Source organism: Oncorhynchus keta, chromosome 1, assembly GCF_023373465.1.
Source record: "Oncorhynchus keta strain PuntledgeMale-10-30-2019 chromosome 1, Oket_V2, whole genome shotgun sequence".
NCBI lineage: Eukaryota > Metazoa > Chordata > Actinopteri > Salmoniformes > Salmonidae > Oncorhynchus > Oncorhynchus keta.
The window spans coordinates 45,742,664-45,756,816 of record NC_068421.1 but is presented as its reverse complement, the minus strand read 5'-3'; the positions used below and the strand labels follow the sequence as shown (position 1 = coordinate 45,756,816).

The window sequence follows — 14,153 nt, the reverse complement described above, 5'->3', positions numbered from 1 at the left end:
CAAATAGCCTATAATTTCTGTTTTCAGAATGTTTATAAAACCTCCCAAAAAAACTTTCAGGGAACCATAGTAAAACGTTTTCAGAACCTCCCTGAAACGTAAAAACGTATGTGCCCAGAACAGGCTAAATTTTCGCTTACGTAATGTTTTACCGGTCAGTAAACGTATATGGCTTCCTTCATTCCCAGAACCAATGGGAAACCAATTACTTATGTTCCACAACTTCCAAGGAACTACATGTGCTTACTGGGATTACACACCATGGACTGTGTAGTGATGCACCTGTAAACTCACTGCACAGAAACAAGTGCTGGTTCCTTTAAACACAAGTGCTGGTTCCTTTAACATTGGATGTAGTGTAGTAAGGCACCAAAAGCTAGTCTGTGAGGGGGACTTCACTTCACTGAGACACCATCTGCGTCTTTCTCCAGAATCGCTCCGGACCGCACTTGATGTCCTTTTGATTCTTAAAAACGAAATTTCACATTGTTTATTCGGTTAATGCATGATCTAGATTTCGAGAGAATTAATTAACCGTTTGGATGCATTGCGTTCCGTATCCTCCCCGAAGCTCAAGCTGTACAAAAGCATTTTCAACTACGGCCGGTCGGCGGCAGGAGCAATGGGAAAGAAAGAAATACCATTTTTTTCTTGGCAATAACCTGAATTAGATAGGCTGAAATAAATTCAAGCTACTTGTCAATTTCAAGACAAGAAAGTACTCTCAGGAAACGACAATTGTTCAGCTTTGGAGAAATTGGACCAGTAATTTTCTTCAAAGAAAAGTAGAGGATCATTTCCAACTGTTTGGATGCGGTTATATGAGAATGAGTCAATGCCCCATGTAACTGGTACCGCAAGGATATACGAAAAAGGGAACCGATTTTTAAATGGTCCTTGAGTGAGTAGCCTGGTCGATACGCGCAAATAGCAGGTTATGATTTCTCCCTAAACCAGCGTGAAAGAGCCATTGCAATAGAAAACTCGGGATTGCACTGTACAAACGGCTGCCGTTTTTCCTTCCCGATATAGCCAACCGAGGCTACACCTGTTCCATAAGGAGAAATTATACCAAAAGAGATAAGGAGAAGCACTGCTAAAAACAGCAACAACGTCGATTGATGTTAAAGAGCCAGGTAAGAAAGTGTACAAGTCTACAATGACTGCTTGTGCACTATTCTGAGATAATCATTTTGAGGAATGGTAGGCAATTGACTTCCATTATGTGTTGTTTATGGTTAATATGATTTATTGAAAATATAAGACCACATCATGTCATGCCAATAGCCTATGCAAGATGCCTTATCGATCCCTCAAATGTCATTGAGGTCTGCGTTGCATCAATTGAATAACATGATTTATCTGCCTGCCCGCCTTAATTAATTAATTCCCTATATATTTTTTTTTCTATCTCAATTATGGTTAATTAAGTTGATCAAATTTCTTTCTACAGGAATTGCCTCAAACGCCTATCCTCTCCGAAAAGTAGATTGTTGCATTTGTGCTTTTGTAACGTAGCCTCGCTGGGGTTTTAAACTGAGGTAGGCTAAGCATATTTGATATTTGGGGCATGAAGGCATATCATATGGAGTTGAAAAATAATCTAAGGAAAATTCCAGCCACAAAATTGGTTTGAAGACATACTGTCTTTCTTTGGGATGTAAGTGTCATTCAGGGCCGTTTTCCATAGACCATGGACAGGGCTGCCCTAGCCTTTTAGGGGCCTTAAGCGAGATTTGGTTGGGTGCCCCACCTTGCAGCCCCCAAACAATTGACAGCAGAGGGGATTTTTGTAGTTTAAAATTATATTTACTGCAATTCTACACATTTTGCAAAAGGGTGTAGAGAAGATGTATCAATTGTATAACTAACTTCATGCATTATACTCTGCCATGGGGCAGAGAGAAACATTTACACAATTTCAGCAAATTTTCAGCAATTTTGCCATGGGGTGCAGAGACATTTTTTGCAGTTTAAAAACGAATTTCCTGCAATTCTACACATCTTGCCATGTCTTGTGCCATGTTAATATGAAATCTGAATGAGTGACTAACAAAATCAATGGGGCCCCCCTAGAGGTCAGTGCCCCTTTGGCCATGATGACTACAAGGTTTAGGTAGCTGGCTAGACTAATTTGCCAATCTAAAAATGTTTAGCTGACATGGGCTAATTGAGACTGTCAGTGACCCCCCCCCCCTCCCCCTCCCCCTACCGGCTTTAACCACAGATGGCATAAATCTGATTAGGAAGCTACACCTGTGACAGCCTCTATGCTCACAATGTTCTGATGAATGTCAACTCCATCTGAGTTAGAATAAGAGATTAATCTGCTAGAGTGATTGATTGTTATTCACTGATACATTTTATTGATTCGTTTATACTTCTGTGTTTTGCAGATGCTGAGAGCCTCATACAGTATATTACATTTTTGGCTGATTCCGATATTTTCCTTGCCAAAAAACATGATACTGATATTTAAAATTTTAGCAGCCTTTTAAGCATTCTAGTACAGTTAAATAGTTAACACACACACATGGACGCAGCGGTCTAAGGCACTGCATCTCAGTGCAAGAGGCGTCACTACAGTCCCTGGTTCGAATCCAGGCTGTATCACATTTGGTCCGTGATTGGGAGTCGCATAAGGCAGCGCACAATTAGCCCAGCGTCGTCCGGGTTTGGCCGGTGTAGGCTGTCATTGTAAATAAGAATTTGTTCTTAACTGACTTGCCTAGTTTCATTCTCAACCAGGATTTCTCATACTATGGAACGCCGTTTTGGTCTTTGCGTGTCAAATAACACTATTTGGCATGTCAAATAAGCTTGTTGACCAATCAGGACCTGAATATGACTGCACCTCACATAATAATTTAGTGTGTTCATACATTTTTTTTGTAGTTATTACATGTTGATTACACTATCACTCATAGTTCATATGTCACAAAAATTCATCGATACGTATGCTATGATGCTGGTAAAGTTGTCTCGTGCACCTACAGTGCTGGTTGTAAAAGAAAGCTAGCTAGCTCATGGATGCAAACAATGTTCTTCCCCAAAAACATAGAAAAACGACATCTGTTTCAGTAGCTTTATAGTTAGCTAGCTGACTATATAGCTAGGTGTTATAATCTAAAATAACCCTAATTTATAAGACGTATTTGATTAATTGTGTGAAGCTAGCCACAATAAGGATTAGCCACAATATAGTGGACTTTGCGTTTAGCCTTCAAAATAAAAGTATGTCATTGACTGTCCCGCCTTGGTCATAGTGTTTTGTGTTTTCATTATATATTTGGTCAGGCCAGGGTGTGACATGGGTTTAATTAAATGTTGTGTTTCGTATTGGTGTTTTGTAGGCATTGGGATTGCGGCTGAGTAGGGGTGTAGCATAGGTTGGCTGCCTGAGGCGGTTCTCAATCAGAGTCAGGTGATTCTCGTTGTATCTGATTGGGAACCGTATTTAGGTAGCCTGGGTTTCACTGTGTATTTTGTGGGTGATTGTTCCTGTCTCTGTGTAGTGTTCACCAGATAGGCTGTAATAGGTTTTCACGTTCCGTTTGTTGTTTTTGTATTTAAGTTATTTCATGTATCACGCTCTTCTACATTAAAGATATGAGTAACCACCACGCTGCATTTCGGTCCGACTTTCTTTCGACAAACGAAGAACGCCATTACAGAATCATCCGCCACACACGGACCGAGTGGCGTGATAACAGGCAACAACAGCAGGAGCAGCGAATGGAGGATTAATTATTCGGAGAATGGACATGGGAAGACGTGTTGGATGGCAAAGGTTGTTACACTTGGGAGGAGATACTGGCCGGAAGAGATCGCCTCCCATGGGAACAGGTGGAGGCACTTAGGAGAGCAGAGGCAGCAGGAGATAGGAGCCGATGATACGAGGGAACACGGTTGGCAAGGAAGCCCGAAAAGCAGCCCCATAAATTTATTGGGGGGGGCTCAGGGGGCTTACAGGGAGTATGGCTATGCCAGGTAGGAGACCTGCGCAAACTCCCTGTGCTTACCGGGGGGCTAGAGAGACCGGTCAGGCACCGTGTTATGCTATGGAGCGCACAGTGTTTCCAGTGCGGGTGCATAGCCCGGTGCGGTTCATACCAGCCCTTCGTATTGGCCGGGCTAGAGTGGGCATCGAGCCAGGTAAGGTTGGGCAGGCTCGGTGCTCAAGAGCTCCAGTGCGCCTGCACGGTCCGGTCTATCCAGAGCCACCTCCACACACCAGTCCTCCGGTAGCAGCTCCCCGCACCAGGCTTCCTGTGCGTGTCCTCGGCCCAGTACCACCAGTGCCAGCACCACGCATCAGGCCTACAGTGTGCCTCGCCTCTCCTGCGCTGCCGGAGCCTCCCGCCTGTTCAGCGCTATCAGAGCCTTCCTCCTCTACAGCGCTGCTGGAGTCTCCTGTCTGTTCAGCGCTATCAGAGCCTTTCTCCTCTCCTGCGCTACCGGAGTCTCCCGCCTGTTCAGCGCTTCTAGAGCCTTCCTCCTCTACAGCGCTGCCGGAGCCTCCTGCCTGTTCGGAGCAGCCTGAGCTGCCAGTCTGCATGAAGCAGCCTGAGCTGTCAGTCTGCATGAAGCAGCCAGAGCTGTCAGTCTGTATGAAGCAGCCAGAACTGTCAGTCTGCATGAAGCAGCCAGAGCTGTCAGTCTGCAAAGAGCTGTCAGTCTGCAAAGAGCTGTCAGTCTGCAAGGAGCTGCCAGTCTGCAAGGAGCTGCCAGTCTGCAAGGAGCTGCCAGTCTGCAAGGAGCTGCCAGTCTGCAAGGAGCTGTCAGTCTGCAAGGAGCTGTCAGTCTGCTTCACATTCCAACATTGTTTAACATTATCTAGTCTAAATATGCATGATTCCACTGCATCACTTTCAAAGAGGTACTTTAATTGTGAAGGCAAACCGCAAATTCCACTATTGTGCCTAATCCTTATTGTGGCTAGCTTCACAACACAACCCGTTCCGGCGAACAACAAGTGGCTACCTAGCTAATACTTGATTCAACTGGTCATTGTTTTCAGGCTGGTTGTATTGGTGCTAGCTAGGTACCAAACTAAAGATAGCGACCACAAAAGTTGCGTTCGAACAAATAATGATTGATTACCAATGTGGTAATGTAAACACATCATTCGTGGCCGGTGTTTGCATGTTTGCAGAATTTTTTTGTACAACTTTGACAGTGCTACTGATAGTGGTGGTGGTGCTTGGCTTGCACATGCACATTCAGAACACACAACATTCTGTAATAGACTGTGCTATTTTACATGTTAAATTAAAAGCTTATTGAACATGTCAAATAATGTTATTTGACTCGTCAAACAGTGTTATTTGACTTGTATCTTTTTTGACACGCAAGACCCAAACGGCGTTCATTCCTAACCTTGCCTACAATGTCTGCTGTGTGGATGAGCAGTCAACAAGTCGAGCAGTCATTTGAAAGAGTAAGAACATTTCATTGAGACAACAAAGGCGAAATCCATTAACGCCAAGATAATGGAAATTCATTGCCCTTGACCGTCAACCGTTCTCTGTCGTGGGTGATGTTGTCTTTCGCCGACTGGTCGAGCACCGGTATACATGTTGCCCTACCAGAGTTACACAGTAATAGCGTCACTGCTATTAGCTTGGAATGCTGTGTAGCGCAACATTTTACACACACACAGACAGAGAGAGAGACAAGAGAGAGAGACAGAGAGAGAGACAGAGAGAGAGACAGAGACAGAGAGAGAGACAGAGAGAGAGACAGAGAGAGAGACAGAGAGAGAGACAGAGAGAGAGAGACAGAGACAGAGACAGAGACAGAGAGAGAGAGATGTTTTGGCATCCCCTTGTGGACCCAAGAGAGGCTGCAACCCACCAGCCACCATTTGGAAAACCTCGAACTGCCAGGATAGGTGTTTGTTTGTGTGTGTGTGGTGGACTAGATGTGAGGGCCCACACGGGGTGCCCATGACATTGTTATCCGGGATGATTGTGTTGAAGTTTTTAATTATCATCACCCACTCTCCCCTGCACAGTTAGGGACAGAGTGACAATCACTAGTCCTTAACAAAGTCCCATTTCCTCTGAGTGGGCAGGGGCCAGCTCTATCGTGCTCAGAATCGTCTCAGTTCATTTAGCCTGCCATCCGCATTCCCCTCTCTCAGGCAGACTGCTGAAAACACACATGGGTGCTCACATACAGGCACATACACACACACACACACACACTCACACACATATGCAGGCATTTACACACACACGCACCACACTCAAGTAAGCACACACACACACGATTCATGCATCCCGTATGCATTAAATATGGCCTTTTTTTATCCTGAGATTATTTATCTATTTGCATAGCCGACACCATCATTCAGGGCGGCTCCAGCAGGTCACATTTAGCGCAATCATTATGCCGGTTTGTTTGCTGTTGAATTTCAGGTGGAGTCATTTTCTCAAGGGTACAATAACAATGTCCCTCATGTGTTTGACACTGCATCTTAATGGCCCTGGGTCCAACTCTCTGACCACCATTTGTGCACTTAGCGGAGACTCTCCGAGGTTGAATGGAGCATTCTTGGGTTATCTTCATCAGGAATTTTTTTTTGCGAAATATTCCCCAATATTCCTCAGAGTATAACGATAATAGGTAAACAGCTACACCCGCACAATCCAAATGAAGTTCAGCTCTTCCTCTGCTGAATGACCGCATGAGCAAACACCTGTGTGTTGTTGCAATTTGCACTGGCTGACAGAAAAGTGAAGTAAGATGCATGATCTCATTGAATGCTTGATCAATTGATGGATTGAACACCGAGGCACAACTCCCTAGTGTAGTGAAGGTTGACAGGCCTGCTGCATCCATCGTTCACCATCTGATGGAGGGTGATCTCTACAGAATTGAGACAAGGACAATCATTCACCACGTTTAACTTCAAGGGCCACTTTCAGAGCATTTGACAATCCAAACATTACACCGGGGACAAGTTCTGTTTGAGAAGCTTATGACTCAGCTAATGGAAATAGGCTTTCAAACTTGTCAGTGAGATAAACTCTGCGAATTTGTGGCGAGCCGCGAATGTGTAGAGCCGGTTGTTTTTCCTGACCACATGACCTGACCAGCAAAAAACTTTGGGCCCTGTAGTTTACTTGGTCAGGTCACATTTCAGGAGAAACTCTAGATAGAAATGTTATTATGGAGGACATAAAAGGGAGTTTGAGTTTGCAGCAATCGATCTTTCAACTGCTGCATGATTACTTGCTTGTTTCCAAAGCTGATTCGACTATTAGCAATTGGGATTGGGCGCTTCAGGCTTTGAAAATATTTAACATGAATGAATGAATGAATTCATCTGAAAACTGTGTGTTCTCTATGAAATTATTCAGCTCGGATGACTGGCTTTCTAAGACGATCCTTAAAAGTCCATGTCAGCCACGGGTGACAGTGATAGTCTCTATTCTGCTCCTATCAGCTGGGTCACTTGGGTCTCAGTCACGCATGTGGAACAATTAACTTAAATATGTTATATAGCCTAGTTATAACATATGTTAGGATATAGTTAAGCAATAAGGCCCAAGAAGGTGTGGTATATGGCCAATATAGCACAGCTAAGGGCTGTTCTTATGTACGACGCAACGTGGAGTTCCTGGATACAGCCATTAGCTGTGGTATATTGGCCATACACCACAACCCCCCGAGGTGCCTTATTGCTATTATGAACTGGTTACCAACGTAAATTAGACCAGGACAAAGTACTTTTTTGTCATACCACGGCTTTCAGCCAATCAGCATTCAGGGCTCAGACCAGACAGTTTATAATAACAAATATGTCACCATGGCTGAATCTCATCTTGTTGTTTCTGTGTTCATATTTGCAACAATCTTATGCACATTGTGCTCGTATGCAATCTAACGTACACACGTATGTCTTACAATGTTTGCACGTAAAAGCTATGATCAATGAAATGAACATCTGAAACCGTTCATATGTGGGATCTACAATGTTAAGACGCAAGACATTTTGATTCTGTGGCCTGTAGAGTTGAACCTTTCCTTGCCCTACTGAGCAGTGCATCACATTTCAAAGGCCTCGGAATGCAAATGATCTCTGAATTGGACGCTCCTGAATCTTGGGCTTTCGCACGAGTCATGGGGATGCTTAATTTCCCTGTTGCACATTGACATAGATAAATTGTCTGCGTTTGCCATAGCCTCACCTTCATTACCATTCAGCAATGTTTACTATTTTCCTCTGCAACCAATCAATAACATATTAAAAGTTGCAAACTAATAAGGAATCGTATTACCTGGCATACACAGTCCTAATAATATATAATTAACCTTTTATTTCAGACGTTGTTCAATCTGTATGGATTTTGTTTTTGACTGAAATACTATAGTCGATTATGGCAGTGGTCTGAGGTCAGTCATACATATGTACGCAATCCATAATAATACATAATAATAGATACATAATAGATGCTTTGCATGGACAGGAGTTTTCTCTGATCATGTGACCTGAGCAGGAAAATCTCTGGGCCCATGTTATAGCCTTTAACTTTTTTTCTTCATGCTCAAGAAAAACTCCTGGTAGTATGTCCAAGGTCTCTGCTAGGTTTCCTTGTGAATATATATTTAAAAAAAGATTTGCAGGTTTTTTTTCTGGATCAAAATGGCCCCTCAAAAAAGGTGCGTGGTCAGGACGTCAGGGTGGCAGAATGATAGAGCCCCCCAACTTGGGGGGAAAAGAGACATGTTTCGAATTTAAGCCAATTTCTTGCAATTCTACAAATTTCTCCATTAAGCCATGAGACAATGTTGTAATTTTAAAGCTAATTTCCTGCAATTAAATGCATTTAGCTATTGCTAAAGCTGTTGTTGTTTTTTGCTCTGACAAAATTAATTGTCTTGCCATTTTCAATTCTTCCTGACTTTCTACCTTTTATTTTGCTAATTGTTAGTTCTCAATGATTTATATTATAAAAACATACCGTATTATATATCTGGTTATACTTGTTCTTTCTTTACTTATGTCTTTCTTTTTCTTTTACTTTTTTTACTGTTTGGACTTAGGTGGCCTGAAAAAAATGCTTAGGCAGCCCCCCAAGGATTTCAATGGCAGAAAAAGTCCCTGATTTGTAACTTCTTGCCATGAACTAATGGGGTAGTTTAAAGGTGACATCTACCATCCACTCAAAAAGGTCCGTTTTATTTGAGTCAATAATGCATAAATAGAGATCTATATTTGGCTCTGATTCAGCTAGAAATTCCTAATTTCTTTCCTGTGCACAATACTAGTTGCCATGACAGCAAGCCCTTACCTGGCACCTTGTGTCGGGCCCTTGACAAAAGACAATGTTGGGGATATATGTTAGTTTGCCCTGTAAGATAGAAGTATGAAAGAGGAAAGAAACAGAGCCCTGTACGGCTATGAATTTTAAGCCCGAACCCTACCCACGCCCGCGACATTCAGGCCCTACCCTACCCAGGCCCGATTACTTTAAGGCCTGGCCCTGCCCACCATCCGAAATCTGAAAGAACTCCTTCCTTTAGTAAATCCATTAACTGCTCCACTCTGTCACTCGAATGTGCTGCTTGGGCTGCTCTGCCAGATATATTAGAGAAAGGAGGAGATAGGAAACCCATTGGGCAGTAAATGGATGAACGTATAACACCTCACCCAGCAGACTGTCGACCAAACACATTCACGCTGTCATGCTCTGTCACGTGATTACTAAACTAATCCATCATGCAATCCCTTCGCAAAGTCAGGGTATTCCAAAGCTATACAATATTCCAGATTATCTCACATCTTGGATATGATTTGTAATGTTGTAGTTTTTGTTCACAAAATTCATGCTAATGTTGGCTTTTCACTCCTTGAAAGGAGAGCTCTCCTTGTCCCAGAATCGCCTGTAATGCCACGTTGCATGGGCAAGGTACACAATGGGCATTCATTTGATTTCAATGGAGTTTCAGATCTCTTCTAAAGTATCTCCGGCTCTGCTCAACGAACGAAGACATATGAGAGAGCAGTTGGCTATTAGCTACTTTTGGTCACTAAACTCAGACAAAACAGGTACATTATAATACAAAATTTAAATCTCTCCTGTCTTAGATTTGACGAGGTTTAAGTACTTCTAACACTTCTAGTACTTCTATCTTAGTCAGATATCACTGTACTGCGTAGCAGAGCACGAGCCAATGGCTCAGTTTCAAAATGTTAGTGATCAATGTAGTGATACCTGAGCCCTATCCGTACCCCAGTTATTGATAAAAAAACAATAGGCCCTACCGGCCCTAACCCAATAGCGACGTGACACGTCGGGCTCAGGACAGGTAGCAGAGCTCTAGAAAGACATCGCAATACTTTTAGAATGACCTGTACAGGCTTCTGGTCAACTCTGGGAATCAGTTTCAGCAGCACTTGAATACAGCTTTTAGTGCCTCTGTTTACTTCTGGGGAGAACGGAGATACGGACCGCTTGCAGAGAGCAGAGCGTTCAAGCAATTGAAGATGACAAAAAGAATAATGAAAAAACAAGTTAACACGATTCTATCTCTGTATGGTCACACGGTGTGAAGTCAGACATCCTTCTGGTCCTTCTGTAGCTCAGTTGGTAGAGCATGGCGCTTGTAACGTCAGGGTAGTGGGTTCGATTCCCGGGACCACCCATACGTAGAATGTATGCACACATGACTGACTGTAAGTCGCTTTGGATAAAAGCGTCTGCTAAATGGCATATATTATTATTATTATTATATTATCCCGAATATTCATATCATATCAAGAAAATACAGTAAGCGCCACTGTCCACAATACTCAGCACGACCAGACACAAGACAAAAGACACACACACACACAAACACACACTCTATAAACTTGATTGTTCATGTTTCTAAAGCTACATCCCAAAGCCCTGTGTCAATGTACAGTGAACTTCAAAGCCAATAATCTTTAATTGATCATGAAATGTGAAAGGGAGGAAGGATTGCTATCATTATCAGTTGTCGCATGCGACATGCCAGTGATTTATCTTGCTATAATTTGCCTCCCCAGCACAATTTCTTTACCGTACATTGTCATGTGATGATTCGGGCTGTGAATGGTGGATGGAGGAGCAATCTTGCTCGTATGATATGAATAACGCATACTATTCCATCAGGACACAGTGAAGAGTTGTTAGATTTATCCGTTATGAATATTGATCATACCAATAGACGGCAACACTCCATCTGATCTTCTGAGTTGAAGAATGTGATATTTGTTTATTCCTGCGATACTAATTTCTCCTATTGGCCGGTCCTGAAAATGAACATTGTAAGGATCGATTCTTGGTACTCCACTTTTAAATATTTTTTCCTAGACAAGCCCTCATCGCCTCTCACATCACTTTGATTTGCGTAAAAAAAAGACTCTCTTTCTCCCTCTGAAATATATCCACATTGTTTTTATAGTCCCGCAAGACATTATTTCATTCAGCGCTGCCTGTACTCAGTGTATTGAATGTACCCCATTGTCAATGACTAACGTTTCGAACACACAGACAGCGTCACTGCATTTTGGTACACAAGAATTACATTCATTTCCAATGAAACGCTGCGTTTGCCTTGTTGCGTTGCAGAGGCAGTCGCAGTGTGGTGCATAAGGTGGATTTATCGAATGTATGCGTCAAACTGTACGCGTAGGTGGCTTGACAGAAATGGTAGCAGATACATATCTAGATGATGCTGCGTACTATTGTGCGCAAAGACACTTGTCAGTGTGTTCGAAGCGTAAGACAGAGTTTACCCTGTTGGTGTATCATAAGAAGTCTGCCCATGTGCTAGTGTTGGAGTGCATCTGCACTAAGTACACTACACATGTGGACGGAATCTGTATGCTACCAGTCTCCCACACCACCTGGGGATGAGGTTAGTTTACCCTGACCTCCAGTGAGCAATCCATGGCAAACAAATTGGACACCCTTTCTCACGTAGCTTTTAGCAACTAGTGTGATTTGTTTTGTGACAAAAGGACCTGGTTGGTCATGTTTCTTGTTAATTTGTTTATTTGGATCCCCATTAGTTTTTTGCAGAAGCAGCAGATTCTCTTCCTGGGGTCCCCAACAACAACAAAAAAACCACAAAACATGACAAGTAACAAAACACTGATACACTGACAGACAAGGACAGTCACACGCATTTCAAATAAACGATATACAAACAATACAACTCTAAAATAATACAAACAGCACATCGACAAAAATAATGAGTGTGTGCGTGTGCTTGTGTGTGTCTCCCCTCACAGTCCCCACCGTTCCAAGAGATCCTGTTGCTGCTTCCAAGCAATGCAACCCACACCTAACATGCTCCTCCTCCTCCTCCTCCTCCTCCTCCTCCTCCTCCTCCACCACTGCAGTGACAGTGGCCTCCATTCAACCAACCCATTGTCCAACACAATCTCTGAGTCTGCTGCTCTCTGTCTTAGTTCACTGCTTTATTCCTTACCTAATGTTAATTGCATCCATGCATGAATGTGTGGCTGCTACTGGACTCATCCCTGTTGCTCCCATCCTGGTTGACTTGAGCTGGCGCTGTGTCTGAAATGAGAGCATGAGCCTTTCAGTGCTGTGGGCTTTCACAGTTTCAATGGCTCCTCACCAAGGACCAAGAATTGGAGACCTCTGCTATAACACCAGCGACCACTCTCCCCTGCTCCTCGTCTCCTCCTTCACGTCAGTGGTATCTTCCAATCTGCCTGCTTAGCTTTTCCCATGCCCCCTCATTTCCATACTCCGGGCTTAACATGTCAAACCCAGGGCTCTCCGGAGAGTCCCCTTCATGTGTAGTGTAGTGGTAGTGAGTGATTGTCCAGCCGTTCTAATTGGACAGTCCGGTCGTGACACGCCAGAGCTCAGATTTGATTGACAGGGAGCAAGAGGAGATCCCGGGTGGAGAAGGTGGAGCGTCTGGTGCCACTTTTTAATCATGTCGTAGAGCAGTGCTGATAAGAGATGTTCTGCGATTATGGTTAAAAGGAGTACGTCCTTGCACCGGGCCATGCGATTACTGTTCCCCTCCGTCAGAGGGAAGGACGACATCAGTATTCATTCCACAGCAGCAAGAGGGTAAGGGAAGTGGAAAGTTTTGGGAGCCAGGGACTTACCATGTCAGGGTATTCATTGAACTGCTTTTTCACTAAGTATAATGTGAACAATGTCCCTCTGATGTGTGGCAATTTCATGATAGTTATTTTTAGCAGCATCCTAGTAGTAGTAGCACAATCTGTTGCACTGGTGGGGAATACGTGACAGTCCTTTGTATTCTTCTTTACTTTGTCACATTTGGTGGCAGCAGTGGGATCGAGTATCTCTAGCCGCATGGGGTGGTGCGTTGACGTTCTGCCGAGCAGTCAAGTCCTCTTTGGGTAATGGCCGAGGGTGACCTATCCTCAACCTACTTAAATAAACATTGTGACAGGAATCCCATCTCCTCACAGGCTTTTGCTGGCAATGTGCCGCACTGAGAGATGCTATGATTATCAACTCAGCATGACAGACCATGAGCCCAAGATTACGGCTCGACAGTTGGCCCTTCCCGTTCCCTTCAAGAAAGACAAGGACTCGTAAGGTATATTCCTGAGTTCCTATTCACATCACCTCTAATGACATGTTTGCCACTACAGTGGCGAGAAGTGTCTCATCTTTCAGTCTGCTTTTCCATTCTGACATGTACTGTAGGCGTGTTTCTATATTCTCACCCTCCCTGGTCTGAATTGATATGCTCCATAGACATTAGCTCCGTAAAGGCAAACACCGGTTGAGATAGAAAACATGTCACTGGGATTGACTCTAAAATTACAGATGTGCTCATGGGAACCGCAGTGTGTGTGAAACAGTATTACGACTCTTTAGTCTGTAGTCTTTGCCACGGCTCCACAAGCTCTACACACGCAATGCTATAATGAGGACCGTTCGTTAGATTCCTTTCTTTTTTGACCTTTTCTAGTGTGTCATGGATGATTTTTCTTCATATCTTACAGTATTTCATTAGGAATAGTGATGCATGAAAGGCAAAACTTACTTGTTAGCTCAGCAGCTAATGGTGTCTCACATTGGCAGTCAGTGCTATATGTGGGACATACATTATGTAGTACATCACACACTGTAAAACAGGGGTGAGACACTGGA

At 43.5% G+C, this 14,153-nt stretch overlaps 1 protein-coding gene across 2 annotated transcripts in view; it reads left to right on the top strand.

The window, feature by feature from the left end:
• Positions 1-354: 354 nt before the first annotated feature.
• The window catches only part of LOC118386320 (glutamate receptor ionotropic, kainate 4-like), a 440,995-nt gene continuing 427,196 nt past the window's right edge, over positions 355-14,153 (top strand). For both annotated transcript variants that reach the window (XM_052525982.1, XM_052526002.1), the window contains exon 1: positions 355-1,136. The gene's annotated coding sequence lies outside the window, so the exon portion shown is untranslated. The remainder of the gene's footprint in view (positions 1,137-14,153) is intronic.